Raw genomic sequence first — 15,449 nt, forward strand, 5'->3', positions numbered from 1 at the left:
CTATACACAGACACTGCATACTAAGTACAGAGGTCCTGTGTATAATGTCACTGGTGATCACTGTATTACCTATACACACACTGCATACTAAGTACAGAGCTCCTGTATATAATGTCACCAGTGATCACTGTATTACCTATACACTATATACAGAGCTCCTGTGTATAATGTCACTGGTGATCACTGTATTACCTGTACACAGACACTGCATACTAATGTACAGAGGTCCTGTGTATAATGTCACTGGTGAAAACTGTATTACCTATATACAGACACTGCATACTAAGTACAGAGGTCCTGTGTATAATGTCACCAGTGATCACTGTATTGCTTATACACTATATACAGAGCTCCTGTGTATATCACTGGTGATCACTGTATTACCTGTACACAGACACTGCATACTAATGTACAGAGGTCCTGTGTATAATGTCACTAGTGAAAACTGTATTACCTATATACAGACACTGCATACTAAGTACAGAGGTCCTGTGTATAATGTCACCAGTGATCACTGTATTGCTTATACACTAGATACAGAGCTCCTGTGCATATCACTGGTGATCACTGTATTACCTGTACACAGACACTGCATACTAATGTACAGAGGTCCTGTGTATAATGTCACTGGTGAAAACTGTATTACCTATATACAGACACTGCATACTAAGTACAGAGGTCCTGTGTATAATGTCCCCAGTGATCACTGTATTACCTATACACTATATACAGAGCTCCTGTGTATAATGTCACTGGTGATCACTGTATTACCTGTACACAGACACTGCATACTAAGAAGAGATCTTGTGTATAATGGCACTGATGATATTAGTATTGTTTTTTTTTATTACTGATCAGTATTGTAGTATTCAGTCACTATGTGGTGGTAATATGTGGTCTGGACATGGTGTTGCGGTATTTGTTCCCTGTAGTTGATATTATTCGATCACTGTGGTGGTAATATGTGGTCTGGACATGGTGTTGCGGTATTTGTTCCCTGTATTTGATATTATTCGATCACTGTGGGGGTAATATGGCCTGGAAATTTCCAGTGGCAGCCCTGAAATAGATAGATGATAGATAATAGATAGATAATAGATGGAGATGACAGCTATAGATAGACATGATACATAGATAGAGATCCATTAGACATATGGGAGAGAGCAGTACTGTGGCTATAACGGCCATTACACCGGGCAGCTCTATCAGGCAGATGATGTGGCTGTGAGCCCCCGGTACCGGCGGGTGCAGACCCCCGGGCGGGCACACTCAGTGGCGCTGGGCTGCTCCTCCCGCTCCGGTGACAGCAGTGCTGTGGGTGGAAGGGTTAAGAGCTGACGGAGTGGATGGCTGGCACTGGTGGGAGGGCTGTGTGCAGAGCCGGCTGAGCCGGAGGAGGACGCTCACACATTGCAGCAGCCCGGAGCCGCACACGGACCCTGCTCCCCGCACTCACACTCTGGATTTGGGGGACAGTGTGGATGCTCGGCGCGCGGCACCCCGGACATGTGCACACCTGAGGCCCGGGTGAGTGGTCGTCCTCTGCCTCCTCCTGTTCTTCCTCCTCATGTTACTGCTGTATTGTTGCAAGGAAATGGCCCTGACTGTACAGCTCCTCATCCAGCCCAATGTGTGACTCAGCCAGGAAGGGGGCGGCTGGGGCGCACGGCTTGGTGGTCCCCGGGGCCGGGACCACCCCATTGTGCCGTGCTCACCAGTGCTGTGCGCGGGCCGGGGGCAGACTGGGAGCTGTCTGCTTTGTGATATGAGGTAATGCTGTACCTGGGGAAGCTGGCACACTGACACTGCACAGCTGGGCTGTGTGCTCACACCGGAGCAGGGGGCTACTTACCGGAGCAAGGGGCTACTCCCCGGAGCAGGGGGCTACTCACCAGAGCGGGGGGCTACTCACCGGAGCAGGGGGCTACTCACCGGAGCAGGGGGCTACTCACCGGAGCAGGGGGCTACTTACCGGAGCAGGGGGCTACTCACCGGAGCGGGGGGCTACTCCCCGGAGCGGGGGGCTACTCCCCGGAGCAGGGGGGTACTCACCGGAGCAGGGGGCTACTCCCCGGAGCGGGGGGCTACTCCCCGGAGCGGGGGGCTACTCACCGGAGCGGGGGGCTACTCCCCGGAGCGGGGGGCTACTCACCGGAGCAGGGGGCTACTCCCCGGAGCGGGGGGCTACTCCCCGGAGCGGGGGGCTACTCACCGGAGCGGGGGGCTACTCACCGGAGCAGGGGGCTCAGCGGCACCCTGGGGGGCTCCGACCTGAGCTGTCAATGGAGCAGTTGGCCGAGCAGGGTGGGGAGTAAAACTGGTTACACTTTGTTACTGGCAGTGGGGGAGAAACTTGTGTGATACATTGTTATTATCCTGCCTATGTGTCTGCTGTCAGGAAAACCAGAACCTACTGACATGGCACCAACATATACTGCAGAGCTGTACAATGTATACTGATGTGGCGCCAACATATACTGCAGAGCTGTACAGTGTACACTGATGTGGTGCCAACATATACTGCAGAGCTGTACAGTGTATACTGATGTGGCACCAACATATACTGCAGAGCTGTACAGTGTATACTGATGTGGCGCCAACATATACTGCAGAGCTGTACAGTTTATACTGATGTGACGCCAACATATACTGCAGAGCTGTACAGTGTACACTGATGTGACGCCAACATATACTGCAGAGCTGTACAGTGTACACTGATGTGGCGCCAACATATACTGCAGAGCTGTACAGTGTACACTGATGTGGCGCCAACATATACTGCAGAGCTGTACAGTGTACACTGATGTGGCGCCAACATATACTGCAGAGCTGTACAGTGTACACTGATGTGGCGCCAACATATACTGCAGAGCTGTACAGTGTATACTGATGTGGCACCAACATATACTGCAGAGCTGTACAGTGTACACTGATGTGGCGCCAACATATACTGCAGAGCTGTACAGTGTATACTGATGTGGCGCCAACATATACTGCAGAGCTGTACAGTGTATACTGATGTGGCACCAACATATACTGCAGAGCTATACAGTGTATACTGATGTGGCACCAACATATACTGCAGAGCTGTACAGTGTATACTGATGTGGCACCAACATATACTGCAGAGGTTTATATCATCGGCATATACTGCAGTGCTGTACTTTATATGGCAGTAATTGCAGTATACTGATATGACACCAACATATACCATAGGGCTTCCTATGTAGTGGGAGCATTGATAGTAATCGTGTGTATTAATATAGCACTAACATAGTAATAATATATTATTAGTATATTGATAGAGCACCAACATATACCAATGGTCTTAACATTCAAAAGGCCGAATGGATAGTGATAATGTGTATTCATATAGCACCAGCATAGCAGTATATAGCATATAATATAGCACTGCTATATACTGCAGGACGGTACAATCAGGGGGCAGCAGGGATAGTGATGTGTGGCTTACTATAGCATCTACTTATACTGTAGTCCCTGATAATCAAAGAAGGTAATACGAGAAAAATGACATGACGCTGCCATATACCAGAGTAGTTAGTAAGTTAGTAATAGTGTGTATTAATATGGCAACCAATAGTGTGTATTAATATGGCACCAACATGGTAATACCAGTATAGTGATATGGCACCGACATATACCGGAGGGCTTTAAGATGAAGCGGCAGTACGGATAGTGATATGGCACCGACATATACCGAAGGGCTTTATGATGAAGCAGAAGTGGATAGTGATATGGCACCGACATATACCGGAGGGCTTTAAGATGAAGCGGCAGTACGGATAGTGATATGGCACCGACATATACCGAAGGGCTTTATGATGAAGCAGAAGTGGATAGTGATATGGCACCGACATATACCGGAGGGCTTTAAGATGAAGCGGCAGTACGGATAGTGATATGGCACCGACATATACCGAAGGGCTTTACGATGAAGCAGAAGTGGATAGTGATATTGTATATTGATATGGCACCGACATATACCGGAGTTCTTTACTATGAAGCGGAACTACCGATGGTGATATGGCACCTACAAATACTGTAGTGCTTTAGCCATCACATACCAGAGGGTTGTACTATCAAGAAGGAACAATGATGGTAATGGTGTATTATTATAGCACCAACCTATCCAGCAGTGTATTATTATTTGATGTAACGCCGACATTTGCCGGAGGAGTTTGCTATCAAGAGAGCAGTGAAAGTATGATATAGAGTATATTAATATAGCACCAACATATACTGTAATGCTTCACAATAGAGAAAAGTAATAACACTTTATTAACATGGCACCAACAGAAACCAGAGGCCTGTAATGTCACAAGCTAGAAATGATAGTAATACTGTAGTGCCTTACAATCAAAAGGATGTAATAACTCAATGTTGATATGGCTCCAACGTCTGCAGTAGCGTTGTACAATCTTGGAGTGTAATAACAGTATATTGTTACATAGCGCTTTCCTGTCCGCCTAGCGCAGTGATCTAGTAGTGTGTATTAATCTGGCACCGGTGTATACTGTACTACATTACTATCTTGGGGCGTAATAACAGCGTATAGCCATGGCACCGACATATACCGTGTCCGGTCATCAGTGGACGCCGTACACGTACAATAACATAATAATAAAGCAATTATCGATGTGCTGGGTAAGATCCGGGCGATAGATCGCCAGCTCCGCGGACCAGCCTTGGATATATTGCATGTGGCAGTGCCAGCTGATCTCGTCAGTGGGGTGAGGGGGTTACATAGTACAGAACAACCTCCGAGTCCTACACAGGAGGGAAAATGACTGTTCCAGTGAGTCACGCTGACGGCCCAGTAACTGGCAGCTCTCCCAAGTTCTGGTTGTAATCATCACACAGTGCGGTGTGCTCTGACCACAGCTGGCTTCCCCTGCATTGTTTTGACCTTATATTGCAATTTAGGATGTCACATTTCATGTAACACAAATGTTGGAGACAGAACAATTGGTTCTTTTTGCCTTAGAACACGTAAGTGATTTTTCCTCACCAAAAATAGTGGAGAGAAATCGCCATTCATTTTCAGATCACTTTTTGGATCTGTTGTATTTTTCATATGTTTTTTTGTATAATATCGTACATAGCAGAGCTGGTTCTGTAGTGCCGCATTATAGTAATATCGCAATGTATATCAGATACCGTAAGTAACTGATAGGATAAGGTGTTATCTGAGCATGCTCGGGTGCTAACCGAGTCACTTCAGAGTGCTTGAATAATATGTTCGAGTCCCCATAGCTGCATGTCTGCTGACTGTTCCACAGCCGCGACACATGTAGTGATTGTCCAACAAACAGGAATTCCCTGCATCTGTCTAACAGCCGTGAGACATGCAGCCGCGGGGACTCGAAGATATTATTCGAGCACGCCGAAGACACTCAGCACCCGAGCATGCTCAGATAACACCTTACCCCATCATGTTCGCTCATCACTAGTAACTAATTATTTTATCATGATTTGGGAATATTATATAACAACAAAAATATAAACTCAAGAATTTGTATATGGGTAGTTTTGTCATTTATGAGCTCCAAAAACAGAGAAAAGCAAATTCGGCACTGCTGCATCACTGTGGTCTCTTGAACAAGTCTGCAGAGACCATTCACACACTATATTAACGCCACACACCCCAAGGAACGGGTGCTCAATCCTGTATGAAAATAGAGTCCAATGGATAAAAAGCATAGGCTCGGGGAGTAATGCGGACAACGGCTGTATCGCGCTCCTGCGCTTCAATGAGTCCACAACTGCCGGTAAAAAGTCAAGTCCATATTTTGCTTTGGTGACTATTAACGGCTGTGAGTTTGGTAAAGCCATCCATCAGCCAAACCTACCAACTTCACTTTTACCGGCCTTCCATCAAGATTTCGGCAACCTGCAGCGCTCCAGCTGTTGTGGAACCACAAAATTCAGTAACAACTGTTTGACAGCCTGGCGGCCAGGGGTCCAAGATCGTTGATTCTTGGTGCATCGTTCATCGGTCATTGAGCCAACATCTCTCATGGCTCCCCAACAAAGAGAGCTCGGCTCAGACGGGCGCTCCTGTGCCCTCTATGAGAGCCGCTGCCAGATCCCTCCAGTGGGAGTCCGATATGGGACATGCCCAATCCTTCTCTGTGACTTCATCTGTTGGGAGAGAGCCTCCCCATACACATTGGGCTAGATCCCGCTGACTCTAGTCTAATGTGAATGGGGCCTTTAGATGTTAGGCTCATGTTTGTTCAGCCAATGTGGAGGGAAAATAGATTGAAATTCAACCATATGTGCCCAATCCTGTGTTCTCAAGGGAGACGAGCCACCTCCAGGGAAGTCTGCTAGCTGCTTTCTCCTCTCTCCCCATTGAGAATACATGCACACTCCAACAATGGTCCAACAATGGCTGGCCAACCTATGAATGATATGTGCACTTACCATATTTTTCGACATATGAGAAGATGGCACTGATGGGGGTCGGGCGCTGGGGTCCCCACCTCTCACTATATCAATTCTGTGTGCCATCAGCTTACAGCTCATTTATGGAAGCTACGTGACTGTACACAATGTGAATTTACTGTTTTATGCTTTGAAGAATGCGATGTTCCCTTTGTTCTAGACGTTGGTGTGCTTCTATTCCCTGGCCCCAAAAATGATAGCCTTATAGGAGAACTTGGGGTCTTCTAGTCCCAGAAGTTTCTGTAAGTATGAGCTACCTAGGACTTTCTCAAGAGCTGTAGGCTGTTTGGGTATTTTACATCAGGGGCTTTTTATAGTTGTTTGTTTGTTTATATATAGATCTTGTTATAATCTGAAATTCTGATTATGTGATTTTCGCTAACTGTGAGACCATTTGACTTCAGGAGAACATGATCCCATCGCTCGTCATCTCATATTAGTCACTGTTTATCACCCTCAGAATAGCAGCCAGCAAAGTGATGGGCTATTTGATTTGGGGTCTTTGTGGTCATGCAGTTACTATATCAGGTATCACATTCGTCAGAGATGGGTTAAGAAATGGAGCCCCCCCAAGAAAGACGAATATTGGAAACCTATGTATCTGTCTGCCACACAACCACGCTCTACATACATCACCCTGCATATCCCCATGCAAATAATTGAATTAGATATGTGTTTTGTCGTCAGTGATCCATGTCATACCGCTGGACTTTGTGAAAGGAGATTACAGCTGATGGACTAATGTTTATTTTAAAGACACGGCGCGTTAACTCCCTAATGCTGTGTTGTGTGCCCTGGATTGTCGTCTACACCTTTATGATTGTGGCAGCCAAGCGTCCCTGCCTTAGGGTACCGTCACACAGTGGCATTTTGATCGCTACGACGGCACGATTTGTGACGTTCCAGCGATCTCGCAGTGTCTGACACGCTCCTGCGATCAGGGACCCCGCTGAGAATCGTACGTCGTAGCAGATCGTTTGAAACTTTCTTTCGTCGTCTAGTGTCCCGCTGTGGCGGCATGATCGCATGGTGTAACAAAGGTGTGCACGATATTGTATACGATGTGCGCATAGTAACCAACGGCTTCTACATCGCACATACGTCATGAAATTATCGCTCCAGCGTCGTACATTGCAAAGTGTGACAGCAGTCTACGACGCTGGAGCGATATTGTTACGATGCTGGAGCGTCACGGATCGTGCCGTCGTAGTGATCAAAATGCCACTGTGTGACGGTACCCTTAGAGTATTCTTTGACTTTGTTCCCCAGAAGGTGAAGTCATGAAATGCTTCTATTATCTTATCTAGGAGATTCCCATGTGTTTGTGATTAGGAAGAAGTGGCAGTGTGGATTATATCCTCTGATGGATCCAGTAGCTGGGTTGCAGCTTCGCTCTCTGAATCATGTGCACAATCTTGTGTAGACAACTGTTTATGTGAAGATCCCTCTAGATAAAAAGAGCTAAAGAATAAATACGTACATTTTTTTTTACCTGGCGTAAACGCTGCTGTTCTCCTGAATTCAACGTTGTTTTTCTTTTGTTTCTACGCCTCTCCATTCCTGAGATATGGCCCCCTTTTCAATGTATATAAATGTAGACATTTTAGTCAAGGGGGTGTGGAAGAGCAGTTGAGGACCACGCCCTCCTGGCTAAAAAGACTAAGGTTACATACATTAAAAAAGGGGTTATATCTCAGCAATGGAAAGGCGTAGGAACCAAAGAAAAACAACGCTGGATTCAGGAGAACAGTGACGTTTACACATGGTTAAAAGAAATACATACGGTATTTATGGCAAATGACAGGTTCTCATGACAGGGTATGGCCAATTCGCACCATTAAAGTCTTCTTCCCCTATTAATTAAATTCCCAGTACTATTAACCCAACTGGCCTCAATAAATACACGAGAGATCATATTTTGGATAAAATTGGCCATGGCAGCCATTTATTTAACAAATAATACAATAACCTTTGTGAATTACCGAAATACCAGAAAAAAGAGGGAGGTCCTTGTAGCTACCAGATCTGGCACACTTTAACCAATTATTCAAAGTAGAAATATCTTTACCCTCAGGCATGAAGCCCAAGCTCGAGGGCACGGTAAAATAATGCCAACCATCGGCTTCCAGGGTACACACCCGTCCAGAGCCCCAGTAAGTGCCAGATCAGCCATTACTAATTCCATCCTGAAGGGAACCATTTTTACACCAACTTCAAGGACCCCCCCCACCTCCGCCACTGCAACCCAAAATCTCAATTACTTCCAAATGTCCCTTTATATTTATCTCTTTTTTATATATATATATATATATTACGGCACTGTAATGCAAATAATCAATTCAAATGAAAACTGGTTGCTGCAAAAATACCCCAGATTTTCTTTTAGATTGTTTTCAGAAATGAGACCCAAAATGTTGTTCCATCTGGATAACCCCCATTCATGTGCATAATTAGGGATGATGAACATCTTAGATCCTAAGACCCCTAGACAAGTGCAAGAGCATAGCAAGGACTGGCTCTTGAATTGGTGAACCATATATTTTGGTTGCCTTCATCTTCAGACCATCACCCAACACATTTCGGGTTGTGTGGCGGCACCCCGGCATGTCTGTAAGATCAGGCAAATATCCAATAGATTAAAACAAAAAGAATGTAAGAAAGCGTCTTTCAACCCAAAGTGATGGACATCCGGGGACTGGAGTTTAACTATTACGAGTTCTGTGGTTTTTAGTCTATGACTAAAGCATATGACTAATGTACACCATGGCTTATAACCACTCCGACTCAGAGCTGGAAGGAGCTCGGATGTGCGTTAGCGCTGCCGAGTCTGTGGTGCTATAGAAATATACGGTAATTATTATTACTGTGGTCTTACATGATCCAATTCATTGTCAACCGGACATGTGCTGCATACTAGACAACATGCTAAAGGTATATCTTTCCCAGACCCCCGCAAAGAAGTAATGCATGTGTATGAAGCCATGTATACGTGCATACCATACAGCCTTTATAACCCTCCGCAGTCTCCCAGTACCGTCATTGACTGGTACAATCACTCCTAGATGTCTTCTGCCGCGCTGAGCGATGGCTGATGTTACTTTATGGGCACTACAGTAGGGTTTGGCTTATGCACAATATTGCCTGATATCATCCATTAAAATTGCACAATGGCGTTGCACGCAATAATATTTATTTGTTGTTTTCATTGTAACATGGACTTTACTCACAGGTTGACTCCGACTTGGACAACCTCTTCTGAATTCCTATATTTCCTCCCAGTTAAATAATAACTCTTATACTCCCATCCGGTGTCGGCATTGTTTAGTGATGTCCGCCTTCGGACATATCAAGACAAGATGCAGATCGCAATTACTTCTATAGGAGAGGAGAGTGAAGCAAGTGCTGATTGGCTGCATAGATTGCGTGACATAACAGCGTTATGCAATCCCTGGGTGAGCTAGTGCAGACACTGCGGGAATGGCACCCGCACCAGAGGTGAGTACGTGTTATTATTTTACTAGGAAAAAACATAGTTATTCAGAAAAGTTTGTCTGAGTAGTGGACAACCCCTTTAATATAAATAGTAATAAAATTGAGATTTATTTAAAGAGGACCTGTTGCCTAATCAGTGGCCAGTTTTTGCTCCAAATTTATTCCCGATACTTGCTTGAGTATTCTGTTTGTTTGTTTTTTTCAAATCTGTCATACGGTTCCAGAGGAATGGTCCTTTTTATTCAATGGTAATTTACCAGTCTTTAATAAGGGGGTGTGACTCACGGGAATCCTTGGGGGCGTGTCTCTGCTTAATTACCCTGTGAGCATCACCCCCCTGGAAAGATTATAAAAATTAGCAATGAATACAAAGACCGATATCTCTAGGAGTATATGGTGGATTTTTTTTTTTAAATGTAAAACATGGTGGAGTAGTGGGAATAAAATTAGAGCCAACAATGAATATATTAACCAGGTCTTCTTTAATTACGTAGACTCTCTCTTACGCTTTTCATACAGATGCCCCTTTCTCATGGCTGGGTTTCATTTTCACCCAGTGGGCTATCACAGTGTGCAAAAGAACCAGTGAAACGATGACATATTCACCTCTGCTACGTGTGTACACCGTACCCTTTGGTGGACAGAATAATAGAGGCTATTAAACTTTTTATGGTTCATTGCTCCGTGTTTTTGTTTTGCTAAAGGGAAAAAAAAAAAAAGATTCCACCAAGGTGAAGAATGCAACTCCCACGTGTGCAAATGCCGCCATAAAAAGTGGTGTGGGAGGCTTCCTCGCTAAATTGCAGTGCTATAACTAACTTTGACATAATTGGTCTTCTGTCAGATGTTTGTTGAGTAGGCACTGCTATCGTAAAAAATGACCTCCATGACTGTAAAAGTGGCCAAACGCCTTATACCTCGCTTGGCAGCTATTCTTCATGACTTCCCCCCCTCATCCACATGGACTTTTAACTGTGCTCTCCACAGCTTATCTCATCTCTATAAACATACCTGACCTTGACATCTTCTGTAGAGGATGAACCTGTGCACCCTTGTAGGAGAGTTGGTCAACCATTCAGAATTGGCAAGAAGTGGGTGAGTAAAGGTACCGTCACATTTAGCGACGCTGCAGCGATCTAGACAACGATCCCGATCGCTGCAGCGTCGCTGTGTGGTCGCTGGAGAGCTGTCACAGAGACAGCTCTCCAGCGACCAACGATGCCGAAGTCCCCGGGTAACCAAGGTAAATATCGGGTTACTAAGCGCAGGGCCGCGCTTAGTAACCCGATGTTTACCCTGGTTACCAGTGCTAATGTAAAAAAAAAAAACACTTCATACTTACATTCCGGTGTCTGTCCCCCGGCGCTGTGCTTCTCTGCACTGACTGTGAGCGCCGGCTGGCCGTAAAGCACAGCGGTGACATCACCGCTGTAATCTGCTTTACGGCTGGCTGGCGCTGACAGTCAGTGCAGGAAAGCACAGCGACGGGGGACAGACACCGGAATGTAAGTATGAAGTGTTTTGTTTTTTTTTACATTTACACTGGTAACCGGCCCTGCGCTTAGTAACCCGATGTTTACCCTGTTTACCAGTGAAGACATCGTTGAATCGGCGTCACACACGCCGATTCACCGATGTCTGCGGGAGATCCAGCGACGAAATAAAGTTCTGGCCTTTCTGCTCTGACCAACGATGTCACAGCAGGATCCAGATCGCTGCTGCCTGTCACGGATCGCTAGCGATATCAATGTGAAGTTGGTCAGTGTGAAGGTACCTTAACTGAAAGCTTCCCAAATAGTGTTATCTTGTGAACGAAACCTTAAGGTACCTTCACACTAAACGATATCGCTAGCGATCCGTGACGTTGCAGCATCCTTGCTAGCGATATCGTTCAGTTTGACACGCAGCAGCGATCAGAATCCTGCTGTGATGTCGTTGGTCGGGGCTAGAAGGCCAGAACTTTATTTGTTCGCTGGCTCTCCCGCTGACATCGCTGAATCGGCGTGTGTGACACCGAATCAGCGATGTCTTCGCTGGTAACCTGGTTACCATCCTAAAAGTAAAAAAAACAAACGCTTCATACTTACCTTCCGCTGTCTGTCCCCGGCGCTCTGCTTTCCTGCACTCACTGTGAGCACAGCGACCGGAAAGCAGAGCGGTGACGTCACCGCTCTGCTTTCCCGCCGCTGTGCTTACAGCCAGTACAGAGAAGCACAAGAAGCAGAGCGCCGGGGACAGACAGCGGAAGGTAAGTATGAAGCGTTTGTTTTTTTTACTTTTAGGATGGTAACCAGGGTAAACATCGGGTTACTAAGCGCGGCCCTGCACTTAGTAACCCGATGTTTACCCTGGTTACCGGCATCGTTGGTCGCTGGAGAGCTGTCTGTGTGACAGCTCTCCAGCAACCAAACAGCGACGCTGCAGCGATCCGGATCGTTGTCGGTATCGCTGCAGCGTCGTTTAGTGTGAAGGTATCTTTAGTGATGGCAGTTTTTGGTGGTTATAATCATTTTAGAAAGATTAGGTGGTCTTGTAGAGGTTACACTCCACATCTACACATCATGATGATGGCCATGATGACCCCCCCTCCATCCACAAGGACTTTCAGTTGTCGAAAGCTTATCATATCCCATCCATCATGTCTGACCCGAACATCCGAATTCGATGAAGTGCTTTCGATGAAGAACCTGTGCACCCCTATCGGAGTTGATCGGCCAGTCTCACTGAATCTGACAGGTTCAGTATCTGGTGTAGACCTTGTTAGAAGAACAACTCTTATTTTTTTTTTTTAAATTGAATTAGCTTAAAAAAAAAGTGCATTTATATGACCCCTTCAAATGAAATGTGATGGTCCATGAGGAGGGGAAGCATCCTAAATGGACAACTCCTTAAAGACTTATGATGACAGATCAACAGTCTGAATTGATCAAACTGTCGCTGTGCGGCGTCCCCCATGATGCTTAGCTTGTCCTGTAAATTGCCCATTATTGACCAGTCTTCTGCTTAGTAAAGATTTTCATTTGTATTATTTCGCTGTAGAAAGGCTGTAATTCAGTTAACCTGTACCTGCTCCACTTATTATCTTCATGGCTTGTGAGTCATAAAATTATCAGTAGACATTTGCAGCGCTCAGCATTTTGGCCTTGGCGAGGATTGAGCTGCAGTGCTGAATGCGGACCCCGTCTTACATTAGAGCTCTAGATACAGTGATATCACTCATCCTAGACTCGCATTAAAGGGAAATGTTCTGCAGGTTTTTAGACTCTAATCTCACCCTTGTATCAAAAGTCCGTGCCTCCGTTTTCTAGAAACCCACCGACGAATGTATGTGGAATGATCTGACCAGTTCAGGTGTACTTACAGCTGCTCTTACAGCTCTCTGGTTTTCCCAGCCTCTTTCTCTTCCTACTGCCGGCCTCCAGTCTGTGATTGACAGGTCTCTCTTTTCTTTAGCCTGCTCCCCTGCTTGAGATCTAGTGCAGGCACTGTGATTCCCAGGGGCGGCGCATGCACAGTAGAGTTGGACTATCGATCTTCATATGCGCTGCCCACATGAATGATGGGGCTTGCTCAGGATCTCAGACGAAGGAGCAAGTCATAGACAACAGTGACCTGCCAGTCATGGACAGGAGGGACGGCGGTGTGTTGGGAAAGAGGGAGAGAGGCCGGAGAGATGCAAGTGCAAGCCATGCCCCCCTGCACTTGTGAGCTGATTTTCATGAATATTTGCTTTGCCACTGGATTTCAAGAAAATGGAGGAATGGACTTTAGATACAAAGATATGGACGTCGTCACATGCTTGACGTCAGGTTAGTATCTAAAAACATGGTGACAGATTTCCTTTCTCCTAAAATGTAAGTGCTCTACACAAAAGGTTTAAATGACTTAAATCCTGCATACATGCTAGCCACCTTAGGGGGAGACCCAAGTTGGGCTAAATGTAGCGGGATGAAAGAGACCGAAAAGCCCTCTACTCAAAGGAAATACATAGTGGATGCTTTCCTGAAACGGAAAGTACTTGCAGTTAAATCCTGCATTAATTCTAAGATCATAAGCCCGGCTATGAAATATAATGTGAGTACAATCATGTGTAAGATCTAGTTAGGGGCAAATGTAGAGGTTTTTTTTTTTTTTTAAAGGTTCTTCCAAATGCAATATTGCCCATGCAATAATGAAATTCTGCCTGCCTGCCACCACCACTAGAGGGAGCTCCTGCTTATGGATTAATAACAAGTTTTATGCTGATTACCGTAAGCATTGTGTTTGCACTAAACTTCCTCTAGAGGTGGAAGAATATGTTCTTAGCTTCTTATTGGAGGGTTTCGGGTACAAGGACACCCCCTTCCCTTAATTTGCCTATTCCTGTCATATAGAAATGGTTATGGACCCTTATAGCAGCAGCAGGAAAGCAAATTGCACTTTTTAGTTATAATCATTCCCTAGAGCTATGTTCCCCAACTCCAGGCCTCAAGAGCCACAAACAGATCGTGCATTCTGGATTTCCTTAGCATTGCCCAAATGATAATGCCATTAGGCTACGTTCACACTAGCGTTTCCCGTTTTGCGTCGTGTTTGCGTCGGGCGACGCATGCGTCATGCGCCCCTATATTTAACATGGGGGACGCATGCGTCTTTTTGTGCTGCGTTGTGCGACGCATGCGTCTTTTTTGCCGCAAGCGTCGGACCAAGAAAACGCAACAAGTTGCATTTTTCTTGCGTCCAAATTTCGGCAAAAAACAACGCATGCGTCGCAAAACGCAGCGTTTTTGCGTGCGTTTTGGTGCGTTTTAGCGTGCCTTGCGTCGCTGACGCAGCGGCGCACAACGCTAATGTGAACGTAGCCTTACTTGTGAAATACGAAGGAAATCCTGAAAACATGAACCCTAGAGAGTCCAGCCCCTGTTAAGCAGAAACAGAGACTTTAGAGCATTCTGAGTGTTCTACTTATTCAACAAAGGGAAGGTCAAAAGATGAGAACTGGTTCTTAAAGGGGTTGTCCGATTTTGGATACTAGTCTGTAGTTACTCTGTTACTGCAGACTTGTGAGTCCTCACATCACATGAATTATTCTGCCTAGACATGTCTCACCTGTATGCAAGTGTATTGAGTGAGGCCGCCTGTATGCAAATCACATACTTGCGGTGACTCGCCCGCTTGCTTCCCAGCCAGCACCAGAGAATCCTGACAGCGCACACATAGAATAACTTCAGACTTCTACCCAAGGAGGCCGGACAACACCTTTAAGGCACATTGAAGTAGATATGTGTTTGAGCCATTTTCTGATCTAGTGATACAGGCTCGGAAATGCCACGTTACTCTCTCATTTCATACCCTGATCAGTGATAAGTGGCGTTGTCTCTACACCTGTTGGGTTAATGCAGTTTACGTGCAATGGTATTCTCTATTTGCTGGTTGCCTTAGTGTAATGTTTTAGCTCTTACCATTACCTTTATCCTAAAATCTGTGTGTGTATATATCCATACATAAAA

At 45.6% G+C, this 15,449-nt stretch overlaps 1 protein-coding gene across 2 annotated transcripts in view; it reads left to right on the forward strand.

The window, feature by feature from the left end:
* The first annotated feature begins 1,376 nt into the window (after positions 1–1,376).
* The window catches only part of NRIP1 (nuclear receptor interacting protein 1), a 94,189-nt gene continuing 80,116 nt past the window's right edge, over positions 1,377–15,449 (forward strand). The window contains exon 1 of one of the 2 annotated variants that reach the window (XM_069760899.1): positions 1,377–1,527. The gene's annotated coding sequence lies outside the window, so the exon portion shown is untranslated. Of the gene's footprint in view, positions 1,528–1,704; positions 1,771–15,449 lie in introns of those variants that run through there. The other variant, XM_069760900.1, reaches the window with a different exon arrangement.

Source organism: Ranitomeya imitator, chromosome 3, assembly GCF_032444005.1.
Source record: "Ranitomeya imitator isolate aRanImi1 chromosome 3, aRanImi1.pri, whole genome shotgun sequence".
Taxonomy (NCBI): domain Eukaryota; kingdom Metazoa; phylum Chordata; class Amphibia; order Anura; family Dendrobatidae; genus Ranitomeya; species Ranitomeya imitator.